Below are 13,548 nucleotides of genomic sequence, written 5' to 3' on the forward strand. Positions count from 1 at the left end.
ATGAATGAATGAGAACTATGGTCTGTGAATGGCACCCAGTAACGCACATAACATTCTTGTCAATATCACAAATTCAGCCCTAGCGATAAAACAAAGACTGTTCGGAAAAATTGTTGTGATAGTAATCTGTCTGTTCCTCGCTTGTCGTCTATGGCAATGATTATGTGGGAATAATAAAAGGCCAATTTCAAAGTGAAAATTTATGCTGTATAAAATCTGTGTTGGGGACAGTGTAAGCGTTTCTCTTTGGTAGACTGGTGGGAACCTGCTTGAGTAGTAAACCAAGGCGATGCTTGTTATTTAAGTGAAGGTTTGCGGATGTGGTAGAGGTGCAAGGGTAAGCCCAGTACATTGAAAATGTTTGTGTAGGGCGATTAAGTTAATTGCCATGACATGCCTGCACTTTCTTCGCAATGGTGGTGTTGCCGCAGCAGCAAATTTTTGCCTGCTGTCAAATTGATCTTCTGAAAACAAGTTTAAAGGAACATTCGTAAATTATGTGTACTTTGTGTTTGCAATTAATCTTTTTGTTACTTTCAATTGTTCAGTCATATAAGTAGTTGGCCTCGATTTGTTTAACGCTTGCCTGAGAATGTGGATTGGTAACCCCCATTTGACAGTAGGTGTAAGTTATTTATTGAAATCTAGTTTCTTGCACTCCATATTGGCCAGTTCTGTGCACACAAAACTTTATAATACGTCTTCTAATTGTTATTGATTCCGATATCACGTCGGCTACTTGGTCTTGTAATGCTGCTATGCGGTGAGGAGGCCAACGGCAATAAAGTCGTTAATTCGTAATGTATCAACGAAGCCAAATTATTTCAGCTAACGAGAGAGCTCTATTTACTATTTAAAATCTTACACTACATCATGCGAGGTAAATGTAGGCCAGTTGAGGTGTTCAACCACCGATCACCCTTTTCATTTGAGCAAGATTAGGAGTAAGCTCCTAAAGATGTTCTAGTTTGGTCAGTTTCATCAAATATAATGTTAATGCAGTGTAGGACATTCATGATCAAAGGCCACTGTTTGAATTGGAAGCTAAAGTAAATTTCAAATATAAATAAGTAGTTCAAATGTATCTTCTACTGTTGAGGTATGAAATAAGATGCAAGTTTTGTCAACAAAAAAAATGGAAAAAAATCATATCCTGTTTATATTAAGTATGACTATAAGAATTCACCACCATTATTAGAAAGTATTGGCTTACATAGTCCTCTCCAGCTATTGATCAAGATTTCTTACTGTGACCCTAAAAAACATTTAGGCAGTTAGTGGACTGATTTCTTACAGGTATGGTAAGTTCATTCCATAAATGAGGTAGTTATCAGTTTTAAATGATTTATAAAACTGATAGGAAGTTAAAGTACTGTCCATTTTTAGTAGTGATACTGGCTTTAAAATTAACATAGCAGTGAATGAAATGTATGCATCAATATCATTGTAGTAAAATACTCAATTTTCTGTTTATGTAATACAGTTCTGAATTTACCTTGCAGTTTCAGTGGTGGTAATGGTATAGACAAGGAATCAAACATAAAATGAAGCTGTACTGCAGATTAGTCTGTGAACACCACCTTTATTTTGGATTTCACGTTTCTTGGCTTTTCCTATATATTCAGATTGGCAACTTCCTACCTAACCAATGTTGGTGCACCACAATAATAAAGACTTTGTGTATATGTTGTCACATGGTTTTCAAGTGATGTTGACTTTGAATGATTAAAATTACACAACTTAACAGAAGTGAAAGTTAAACTTGCTTACATCGAGACAGAACAAACTTAGTTGTGTACGAGAAATGATAGAAAAATTATTTGCTGCTGCTGCTGAGCAGGGCAAGTAAATTGCACAAAAATATTGGACAAACTGAGCATAAAACATAATAGTAAGAGAACTGCAATGAAATTAGTTACAAAAATTCAGAAACGCTAGAGAAGTATAAAAAGAATTTGCATTAAGAAATAGTTGGGGGGGGGGGGGGGGGGGGGTAGAGGAGAAATTAACACTGCCGTGTTCACAGAATTCCTGCACGGACTATATCCAGCATTTGAACAGTAATACTTACATGAAAAGTAACAATTAGTGTGGAAAGCCTAGGAGGTCATGTCTCTGTGCTAAAACTAACTTGTGCATGAAGTGTTAGATGAATGCATACCATGTGGTTAAATTTGGTGTCCCTGTAAAATTCCTTGTCAGAGAGATGTGGATGTAAGTACATACTGGAAGTGGTTGTAAATCTGTCATTTGAAGACGCTTCAAAATTACCCATCCTTTGACCTTTGACATTCTCCAACATTTAAATGACATGAACGGTACAAAAAACTCTCGTGTTTCTTTGAGCGTCCTGGATGGTGATTGTGCTATTATTGGCCAGCGAAACCTCTGCCACAGTCGACCTGTTGGCAGTACTAATCTCTGAAGCTGTCTTAACAGGCACCTCACAGATGCAGAATCATACAAAAGCTGGAAGAGTAGGAGAGCAAAATCCAACGAAAATTTTAATGATAAAAGCCTCCACCAAGAAACACTGTCACTTCACCTCTCTTGAAGAGAAGGTATAGTAGTCTGTCACATCTGTATTGGTCATACTTACCTCTCACAAAGCCAGTTTGCTACGTCAAGAGAACTGCATCTGCAGAACAAACCCAACAGTCCAAAACATCCTTAAAGCATGGCATAGATCACACCGTGATGAATTGTTGCCACATATCCTAACTAATACAATCAAAGCATCTACATCTCACTTTTTTTAAAAAACCCAAATTGTACCTCCATATACTTTAAGTGTATGTACATTGTCAGTCGCCCATAATACATGGAATGACTTTTCATGATCTCTTGTAGTGGTGATGCAAGGGGATGAAGGAAATAGTCCTGAAATGTTTTTCACCCCTGCCATATTCTGGAAGAACCTTTGTTCACCCACTTGCTCTGCCCACCAATCTACCTACAGCTGTGTATGTTCTAAATTGCCTTTTCTTAGTAGTCTCATTACACTGTTTGCCATGATTCTTGACAGCATCACAGCTGTTGACCCAACTATCCATATCAGTCGCAGAATGTCTATTGGCATATTATAAGGCTGAAGGGATCATAATCTGCTATTGAGTTCCTCAGATACCCCACTCAAACCAAAGGAGTTGCCCATGTACCTTATCTGCTCAAATCAACAAATATTGGCAAGAGGGCAGTCGGAGAAATTGAAGTTGGGTTTGTGAGTTCATTCATTAAAAGATTCCTGATAATGAGATGTAAATGACAAATCACTGTGTATGTAATATGATGTGGGCAAAATTAGTGTGGAGGTATAAAGCTGAAGATATGTGGAGTGTCTAAAGTACGTGATTACAGATTAAGTCTGCTCATAATGTAAAGAGAATTGTGAGCTCACGGAACAAATATAAAGCTGTATAGTTGTAGTGAAAGAATGATAGGGAAAAGGTGAGTGCTCAGCATATTAATGTCTGTGATTCAAAGAGACTGTTATTGTTATACCAGAGTTGGGCAAGATAGGCAGCTCAAAGAAAGTTGCATGTTTGTGAAATTGTGTAGGCTTAGACTTGGAGCTGCCAATGCAGGAATACACTCTCTCTCTCTCTCTCTCTCTCTCTCTCTCTCTCTCTCTCTCTCTCTCTCTCTCTCTCTTCTTTCTTTCTCCTTTTTTTTTTTGGGGGGGGGGGGGTAGGGTGGGGGGAGAGGAGGAGGAGGAGGAGGAGGAAGTAGATCGATCAATCTAGAAGATAGATACTGTTTGTTGAAATGTTTACATTTGTGAAATCAGAACCATCTGATGTGGTACCGTTTGATAGTGTGTTCTCTCTGTGTGTTATAAGTTGCTGGGATCCTCCTTAGTAGGCAGTCAACAATGTGGCAAAGCTGTTGCTCAATCCTGCCCTACTCTGTAGTGGGAACCATTCTGAGGTCATCCAGTGTGCAGAGGATTTCTCTGACACATTTTCAGCTAGTCCCAAGCATGTTCAGTCTGGTTCATCTTGGCAGAAAATTCCATTCAGTTGATTCTGGACTTGTGGAGAAAGGTATTCTTCAGGCAGATGGCAAGTGTTCAGGATCCTCTCAAAAGATGAACCCATCACCAGAATGTTGCCTGTTGGGTTGGAAAATAGGTTGGATTATGCACTCTATTGTACAGCCCTCAAATTACTGTCGTTACTAAAGACAGGTGTCATATACTCATCCATGATACTGCTCCATAGCATGACTAACAGACCTCCCTAATGAATCTTGGGTGCTATGTGCTGGAGATATGCATTAGTATATATCCACCTCCACACTATCAACAAGACTGTTAGTGGAGGGAGATGCTTACTAATAATGGTTTCCATTTAAACTTTCCGGCCATTCTGATTTAGGTTTTTCTGATTTCACTAGATTGCTTATAGCAAATGCTGGATAGTTCCATTGAAGGGGCACCATGGCTGCTTTCCCTCCCCATCCTTCCCTAATCTAATCTGATCTGGTGCTCTGTCCCTAATGACCTCATTGTTGATGGGACATTAAACACTAATCTCCTCCTCCTCCTCCTCCTACCATTTGCATACTATTTGGGTTAACACAGCTTGGTTGCTCCCCAGAAGGCAGCACACAGATCTGTTGCATTGGCATCAAAGTACCTACAAGGCATAATTTATAGGTAGCTATCACATCAGTTTTGTTGATTGTGGGTGTCCCCTATGATGCAGATATTCAAATGTTTCATGTCATGATAGTGGTTGAATGTTCAAATGATGATGCTGTGGTGTAACTTCCAATGCTGACAATCCTTCTTGCTAGAAAGTAACAATATGTACAAAGTCATAGGTCAAACTGACCCTTTGAGCCATGCCTCTAGACTGAACAGACAAAAGGGCTGTGAAAAACTTCGACCAATTTGTTAGTTAATGACTTAATCAGTAACTGTAAAACTGAATAAGTTTTTATCACTGAAGAACACTTGCTTGGGCACAATGATATATGAACGAGTCTTGTGGAGATCAGTGGACCATACATTACTAATACTCAGCTACCTGTTAAACTTTCCTGGGAGGGCAGAACAAGGTCATGTAGAAAATGGCAGTTTAATGTCTTTATTCAGTTAAAGATTTTTCAAAAATGAGAGCAGCAACACAGCTCACTATGCATGCATTTTGTTTTCTCCCTCCTCACAGTTCTGACCCAGACAATGTGGTAACTTGTTCTTACTGGCATTTTCTGTAATTTTACTCACAATGTATAAGGGGTGTATTGTGCTGCATCCACTTTTACAGCCAGATTGTTTTGGCCAATTAAAATGTAACTTTTTCTGAGAGGTTGTTGACACTTTGAGTTAATGTTGGGTACAATGTGGCTAAAAGGCTAATAGTGTATGCAGAATTTTTTTCTCTTGTCTGTCTGTCTTGTGAATTCAAGCAATTAAAGTATAGTGTTAGTTTTCAGAATTTTTTTCTCTGTAGACATCCTTTAAATAATTTGAGTTCCTTTCATTTCCAGTAATAACAATTTCTGTTGAAATAGTCATCTCCATGTGTTTCTTTTCATCAGCTGACAAATGGCTTTATTCATCTTATGGCACTATTTCCACTGATCAGAGTGGCGCAGTGGTTAGCACACTGGACTTTCATTCGGGAGGACGACAGTTCAAACCTGCATCTGGCGATCCCGGTTTAGGTTTTCCATGATTTTTCCTAAACTGCTTCAGGCAAATGCCGGGATGGTTCCTCTGAAAGGAAATGGCTGATTTCCTTCCTTAATCCGATGGGACCGATGGCAACGCTGTTGTCCTCTCCCCAAATAAACCAACCAACTTCAGCATTGTTTCCAGAAACTTGTTAATTATGAGTACTGGTAAGCAATTGAAAATGTACTTGCATGTGGCAATAGTCATGTTAAGACCTTACTTGTCTTACAGAAACCTACAAAGAGCAAAAGAATTGGTCAGTAAATGCTCTGTACAGACCAGTGCATGTAAAAATTGCTGCTCAGAACTTGTTCTTCTGACCGGGGATCAACATTGACCAGTTCATATGGAGCCCTCAAATCTCCTGTGAACATAGTCATGTTACAGTGAGTCTGTCACCAATAATATCCTAAGTTGAGAGGTTGTCTAAAATGCTTGGACTTCCTCTGAAATCTTTGTTGTGGTGACTTGTGATCAGTAGTATAGCCTGAGATCTTGGTTAGCTTTAAAGGTGATAATTCCCAAAAAAGGTTTTGCTAAAAGTCTGACACGTAGTACAGCCTAATGCTTATGTTTGTGCCGTTTCTAATGCACTTCCCATCATAAAAACTATGAAGTAAATTCAGAAAATGTGTGTTACATAATGGACAAATCTGAGTACCTTGATGCATATTATGAAAATATGCAAGGGAACTGGTCTAAAACTTTTTTACCCTGCAGTGCAGCTTGTTGAGCTGCCCACTTGTTTGGTCCCTGTAAAGCAATCCATGAAGATTATTATTTACAGGTAGGCCCTAATAACTTGGTGGTGTGGATGTATGGCTTGGACATTTGGATGCTCACAGGTTGCAGATGGTTCCTGTAATCCTCGCAGCTAAATAATAGTTATTTGTATATTCAGTGAATCATAATTGTAACTTTTTGCTATGGTGTGGAACAAGTTAGTTTTACAGTTCACAATGAAAGTTCAGTGCAAAATATGGCAAAATGACCATCTATGTGGTTGCCTTAAGCTACATTTTTCCCTTTCATTGATATACACTCACTGATGTTTAGTATATGTATAAAAAATCACTCCATTCCACTTTTCCTCTGCACATGTACGCATGAATGTGAGTACAGTATTTGAGAAACAATGGAGATATGATTAAACTAAGAATTGAAGATAACAAAAAATCTCTTAACTGTTTTGTGAATACTTAGTGCTAAAATTCTTAAAGTGCAAGGTTACAAAGTTCTATCCAATCAGAGACTGCAGACAATCATTCAAAGTGTGAAATCTTTAGTACATACATACTTATTCTGCAGCCACCATGGAGCTTGGTGGAAGGTACCCCATACTACCTCTAATCATTTCCTTTCCTGTTCCACTCACAAAAAGTGAGGGAAGGTGCTGTCCATATGCTTCCATAGCTAAGTTGTGTATTGGGCATTGACTTTTTAGGCATCACCACTTGTTAATTGTTGCTGCCCCACTACTTTCTCATTGTCCTCAACCTTTGACTGTTCACCATTTCCTTATGGGCCTTTTTTAACCACTTACATTCTCATTTGTTCGTCATCTGAGTTATCGGCCATTTAATGAATGCCATGTGGGCTGTTGACCACATTTTACTTTCTATCTGTCATAGCAATATGGCAAAGGACCTCTATTTTATGGAAATGGCTGATTTCCTGTTTTTAGCTGTCTTTCATCCTGTTGACTGGGCTTCATGTGTAGTTGTTTTAACTCCTATATTTGTCCTCATTTTCTGCAGTTCTGACATGGGCATGTGTGACCCAAATCTTTTTTGTGTCCTAAAACAAAACAAACAATATATGCTTCCCTAATGTTTTGTCTCGTATCTTCAGGGTCATTACATGAAATGTATGTTGGTGGCAGTAGAATCGTTCTGCAGTCAGCTTAAAGCGCTAGTTCTCTGAATTTTCTCAATAGTGTTTCACAAAAAGAACACCTTCCCTCCAGTGATACCCATTTGAATTCATGAGCAGAAACTGAGCACACAAATGTGGGGTTTGTTGAGGTCTTTAAGCACCATGATCATCACTGGGTAAACACTGCTGTGAGGTGTGTTGACACTGAGCTGAACAGGATGCTCCAGACACTGGCAAAATCTCACAAGTGCTGTTTCAGTAAATACTGTTGGTAGGTGGGGATACACTACACATGGCCTGCACCTGAATAGGATGGGGAAAAATAAATAAAAAAATAAATTACCTTCTCTATTAGCAGAAACTTTAAGGGGGTCCACAGTCACACAAGGGATTATCCCTGTGGTTAATGGGTCCAGGCATACAGGTTTTTTTTAGGTGAAAGCCAAAGTCCAGACAGACGACAATAAAGATAAATAGAATAAAAGAAACTTCATGTACAGTAAATAGGGGTAAATCTAAGGACGGTATCAACGTACTTCATCAAAATATCAGGGGAATAAAAAATCAAGTAGATGAGCTATTAGTGTGTTTAGATCTAAAAAATGAGGAGATTGATATACTGTCTGTCTGTCTGTCTGTCTGTCTCTGTCTGAACACCATGTAACTGTGGGCATAGATAGTCTCAGTATAAGTGGGTATAATTTAGCATCTTACACTTGTAGATCTGGGATGGAGAAAGGAGTAGTTTCCATTTTCATAAAACAGGGTTATAAATACGAAACTGTAGAAATAAGCAAATTTTGTGTTGATCAGCACTTTGAGGTTTGTGCGTGTGAACTTCAGCTAAGTAATGTAGTATTGTTATTAGCAATAGTGTACAGGTCCCCATTAAGAGACTGGGATCTATTCATAAAAAAAGTTTGACTCCCTATTATGCTGTCTGTCAGACAAAAAGAAGTTATTAATCTGTGCTGATTTCAATATAAACTTTCTAAATCGTGAGAGGAAAAGCGAACTAGAAGTGTTATTAACAACATATAACTTAGAATCAGTGATCAGTTTCCCTACACATATAACTCAAGACAATAGCACGCTAATAGATAATTCATTTGTACAGAAAGAGGATGAAAACACACATGCTTTCCCCTAACAGGGTGTACAGTTTGGAAACCAGTAAGTAAAAGTGTGAGGTGGCTCAACCCAGTATCTGTAGAGTACTTCAAAGAAAGCTTAAGAAATGTTAATTGGGGAGATGTATATAATGAGCCAAATGCTAATAATAAATGCAACATATTTCTTGATAAATTTATACCCCTTTTTGAACATTGTTTCCCAAAGAAAATTACTAAATGTAACACAACACTCTTTTCAAAGAAACCTTGGATTTCTACAGGTATTAAAGTGTTTCCAGAAAGAAAAAGGAAACTTTGAGACAGCAAGAACTAGTAAAGTTCCAGAAGTAGTTTTACACTATAAAAATTATTGTAAGATACTGAGAAAAGTTTTAAGGAAATCAAGAAACATGTATGTTAAAGAAGAAATTAACAACTCCAGCAATAAAATCAAATCAATATGGAATGTCGTTAGAAGGTAGACAGGAAAAGTAACCTCTGGGGAAGGTAGTATTACTATTAATCAGAATGATACCATCCTAACCAACAGTACACAAGTAGCTAATGTAGTTAACAACCATTTCTTAAGTGTAAGAGGAAAAAAAATTGATCAGAACAGTATAAAAGAAAAAGCCAGGCAGTACATGGAAGAATCAGTTTTGAAAAAATTGTCAATTTTCACCTAACGACCTCTTGTGAAACAAATAAAATTATTAAATCTTTGAAAAATAAATGTTCTGTTGGTGTAGATATCTCTAATAAGATGTTAAAACAATGTGGAACAATTACAGCTGATGTTAGGAGTCCTGTACGTAATGCATCACTAACTCGGGGTATTGGTATTTCCCTGGACAGGTTAAAATATGCCATTGTCAGGCTGCTCTACAAAAAGGGGAACACCACAGATGTCAATAATTATCGGTCAGTATCCTTTTCAAAAATCTTAGCGAAAGTAATGTACTCGAGCAGTTAGCCATCTCAACAGTAGTGGGATACTTAGTAAATCACAGTTCGGATTTCAAAAATGCTGTTCCACTGAGACAGGTATATACAAGTTCACTGTCCATATAATAGTCCTTAAATAGTAAAATGTCACCAATAGGAATTTTCTGTGACTTGTCCAAAGCATTTGATTGTGTGAATTATGAGATTGTTACAGAAATTACAGTTTTATGGTATAAATGGAATAGCATATGAGTGGTTTAAGTTGTACCTACAGAATAGGAAGCAAAAAGATTCCATATATGGGTCAAGTGATTGAAATAAGTTTGCCACTTCATCTAACTGGGGTGAAATTACATTAGGTGTTCCACAGGGATCAATCATGGGTCATCTTCTGTTCTTGATATACGTGAACGACCTCTCTTCCTATCTGAAACAGGAAGCTGAACTGACACTGTTTGCTGATGATACAAGCATAATTATTAATCTCGTAAAAGAAACTCCTATTGAAAATGATACAAATAAGGTCTTTGGAAAAGTCATCAATTGGTGTTCTGCAAATTGGCTTACTCTAAACTTTGAAAAAAAAAAAAAAAAAAAAAAAAAAAAAAACCAGTACATCCAATTTTCTGCTGTGAAAAGTACAGCTATTTCAATAAATATAACACATCAACAGAAGTCAGTAGACAGGGTGAAGCGTACTAAGTTTTTGGGTGTACACTTAGATGAGAATCTTAATTGAAATATTCATATTTTGGATCTTCTAAAGTGACTAGGTCCAGCAACTTTTGCAATCAGAATAATTACCAATTTTGAGGATATAGAAATTAGTAAGCTAATTTACTTTGCATACTTTCACTCTCTGATGCCATACAGAATAATATTTTGGGGTAACTCAACATTTAGACAAAGTATTCACTGCTCAAAAGAAAGTGGTTAGAATAATGTGTGGAGTTCATAGTCGCATATCTTGTAGGCATCTTTTTAAAAGATTGGGAATTCTCACAACAGTCTCACAGTACATTTATTCACTAATGAAATTTGTTCTCAACAACATGGACCAATTTAAAAACAACAGTGACATTCATGAGTATAATACCAGAAAAAGAAAGACTTACACTATCCTTTACTCAACCTATCTTTGGCACAGAAAGGGGTAAAATGTGTGCGTGTGCATGTGCGTGTTAAAAAATCTTGTTTCATATGTGCATTTCTTGTGCACTTGACATGTTCCACATCATAAAGGCTACCGTACCATTTGATTGATGGATCACACAACTAACCAACCAACCAAAATACTATCTTGTTGTTTAAACCAGCTGGTAACATGTATAGCAGCCCACCTCTAAATTGTTTTGCATTCTTCCTTTAAACTGACCAGGTGTGCATCCCAACACTTGTGCAGTACTCGAGAAAAGGTCACACTAGTGTCCCTTATGTGGTCTTCTTTAAAGATAACTGTTTCACAAAATTCTCCCAATCAACTGAAGTCAACCATTCACCTTTCCTATCACAGTCCTCACATGCTCCTTCAATTTCATATCACTTTGCAACATTACACCCAAATATTTGTGATGTGACTGTGTCAAGTATGACACTATTAATACTGTATCTGAAGTGTACGGGTTTGTTTTTCCTACACATCCATATCCACATTACTTAAATTTTCCCATTTCTGACACCAACTAGAAATTTAGTCTGTCATCTTGTATCCTCCTACAGTTACTAAACTAAGACTCCTTCCTGTACACTGCAGTGTCAAAGCCTTCCCACCCTGTCTGACAGATCATTTATGTATATAGAAAGTAAGTGGTCCTATCACACTTCCTTGGGTCACTCCTGCAGGTACTCTTGCCTCTGAACAACTCGCTGTCAAGGACAATGTACTGGTTGTTATTACTTGAGAAATCCTAGAGTCATTCACATATCTGAGAATCTATACTATTTGCTTGTACCTTTTAAGTCGACATTGAGGTACCATGTCAAATGCTTGTCGGAAATATAGTAATATGGAATCTGACTGTTACCCTTCATCCACAGTTCACAGTACAGCATGTGAGAAAAGGGCGAGCAGAGTTTTGTGCAAGCAATGCTTTTTAAAACCATGCTGGTTCATGAACATAATCTTTTGTTCTCAAGAAAATTCATTGAATTTGAACTGAGAATGTTAAGATTCTACAGCAAACCATTTTAGGGATATTGGTCTGTAATTTTGTGGGTCCATTGTTTTGTCCTTCTTATTTACAGGAATCACATAGGCTTTTGTCGAGTTGCTTGTGACTTTGAACTGGTTGAGATATTTACAATAAATGCAAGCTACATAAGGGGGACAGTGCTGTAGAGGTCTGTGTGTAATACTGAATTGGGATTCTATAGACACCTGGTGACATACTTGTTTTAAAGTCTTCCAGTTTATCTACTCCAAGGATGCTTATGTCATCCATATCAGACTCTGATAGATAGTCAAACGATAGTATGTTTGTTTGATTTTTCTGTCTGAATGATTCCTTAAATGATAAATTTGAAACTTTGGCTTTCGTTGTGCTATTTTTTACTCCCACATCAGACTGGTCAACAAACGACTAGATGGAAACCTTAGACCCACTTAGCAATTTTATATAGGACCAGAATATTCTCGGGTACTCAACCAAATCTTTTGTTGAGGTATGACTGTTAGTTGCTGTATGCTTTGCACATAGATCTTTTCACAAGGCGTATAAATCTCTACTAACCTTTGCCTGTCGTCATTTGCACAGTCTCTTTTGAACTAAGAGTACAACAGCCTTTGCTTCCTTAGAATGTTCTGAATTCCATTGGTAAACCATGGTGGATCCACTTACAAGGCACATAGTCCTCCATACCACAATTTATAATGTGCTTAAAACTTTGCCCATAATTCTTCTGTCCATCTCACTGGAACTAAGTGATGTCAGTTTGCTGTCTGATAGAGATGCTAGCAATTCTTTCTGTGCTCTTTTTAGCAGAAACACTCTCGTAGCATTCTTGACTGATTTATCAACTTTTGTAACTGTGATGACCTCATGATCACCAGTCCCCCATCTCTGTACTGATGGTCTCAACAAGTTTGGCCTGAATGAGATTTTCACTCTGCAACGGAGTGTGCGCTGATACGAAACTTCCTGGCAGATTAAAACTGTGTGCCCGACAGAGACTCGAACTCGGGACCTTTGCCTTTCGTGGGCAAGTGCTCTACCATCTGAGCTACCGAAACACGACTCACGCCCGGTACTCACAGCTTTACTCCTGCCAGTATCTCGTCTCCTATCAGTGCACACTCCACTGCAGAGTGAAAATCTCTCTCTGGAAACATCCCCCAGGCTGTGGCTAAGCCATGTCTCCGCAGTATCCTTTCTTTCAGGAGCGCTAGTTCTGCAAAGTTTGCAGGAGAGCTTCTGTAAAGTTTGGAAGGTAGGAGACGAGATACTGGCAGAAATAAAGCTGTGAGTACTGGGCGAGAGTTGTGCTTCGGTAGCTCAAATGGTAGAGCACTTGCCCGCGAAAGGCAAAGGTCCCGAGTTCGAGTCTGTTGGGCACACAGTTTTAATCTGCCAGGAAGTTTAAAGTTCGGCCTGTTGTAGGTACGAGGTCTAAGATATTTCCATTGCGTGTGGTCTACTGAAATAACTGCTCAAAACAGTTTTTGGAAAAGTGTTCAAAATTGCTTTACAAGACTGCCTGTTGTAACCCCTACAGGGAGTCCACCGATGTCCCAGTCTATACTCGACAGATTAAAGTCGCCTCCAACTAGTGTTGCGTGATTGGGTATTGATGTGCTGCTGGCCATTAACTTTTGAATGACTCTGGAACTGTGATAGTGGAATCGGATGACTGGTAAAAACTTCCAACAGTTAACTTTTTTCACTTAGGCCTGTTATGTGGCCAGATAACTTCACTGTTACATTCAACTTTGGCCTCAAT

General features: G+C 38.2%; 1 protein-coding gene across 1 annotated transcript in view; it reads left to right on the plus strand.

Moving 5' to 3' along the window:
• Positions 1–207: 207 nt before the first annotated feature.
• LOC126298787 (baculoviral IAP repeat-containing protein 7-like) overlaps positions 208–13,548 on the plus strand; it is an 83,500-nt gene continuing 70,159 nt past the window's right edge. The window contains exon 1 of the mRNA XM_049990248.1: positions 208–337. The gene's annotated coding sequence lies outside the window, so the exon portion shown is untranslated. The remainder of the gene's footprint in view (positions 338–13,548) is intronic.

Source organism: Schistocerca gregaria, chromosome X, assembly GCF_023897955.1.
Source record: "Schistocerca gregaria isolate iqSchGreg1 chromosome X, iqSchGreg1.2, whole genome shotgun sequence".
Taxonomy (NCBI): domain Eukaryota; kingdom Metazoa; phylum Arthropoda; class Insecta; order Orthoptera; family Acrididae; genus Schistocerca; species Schistocerca gregaria.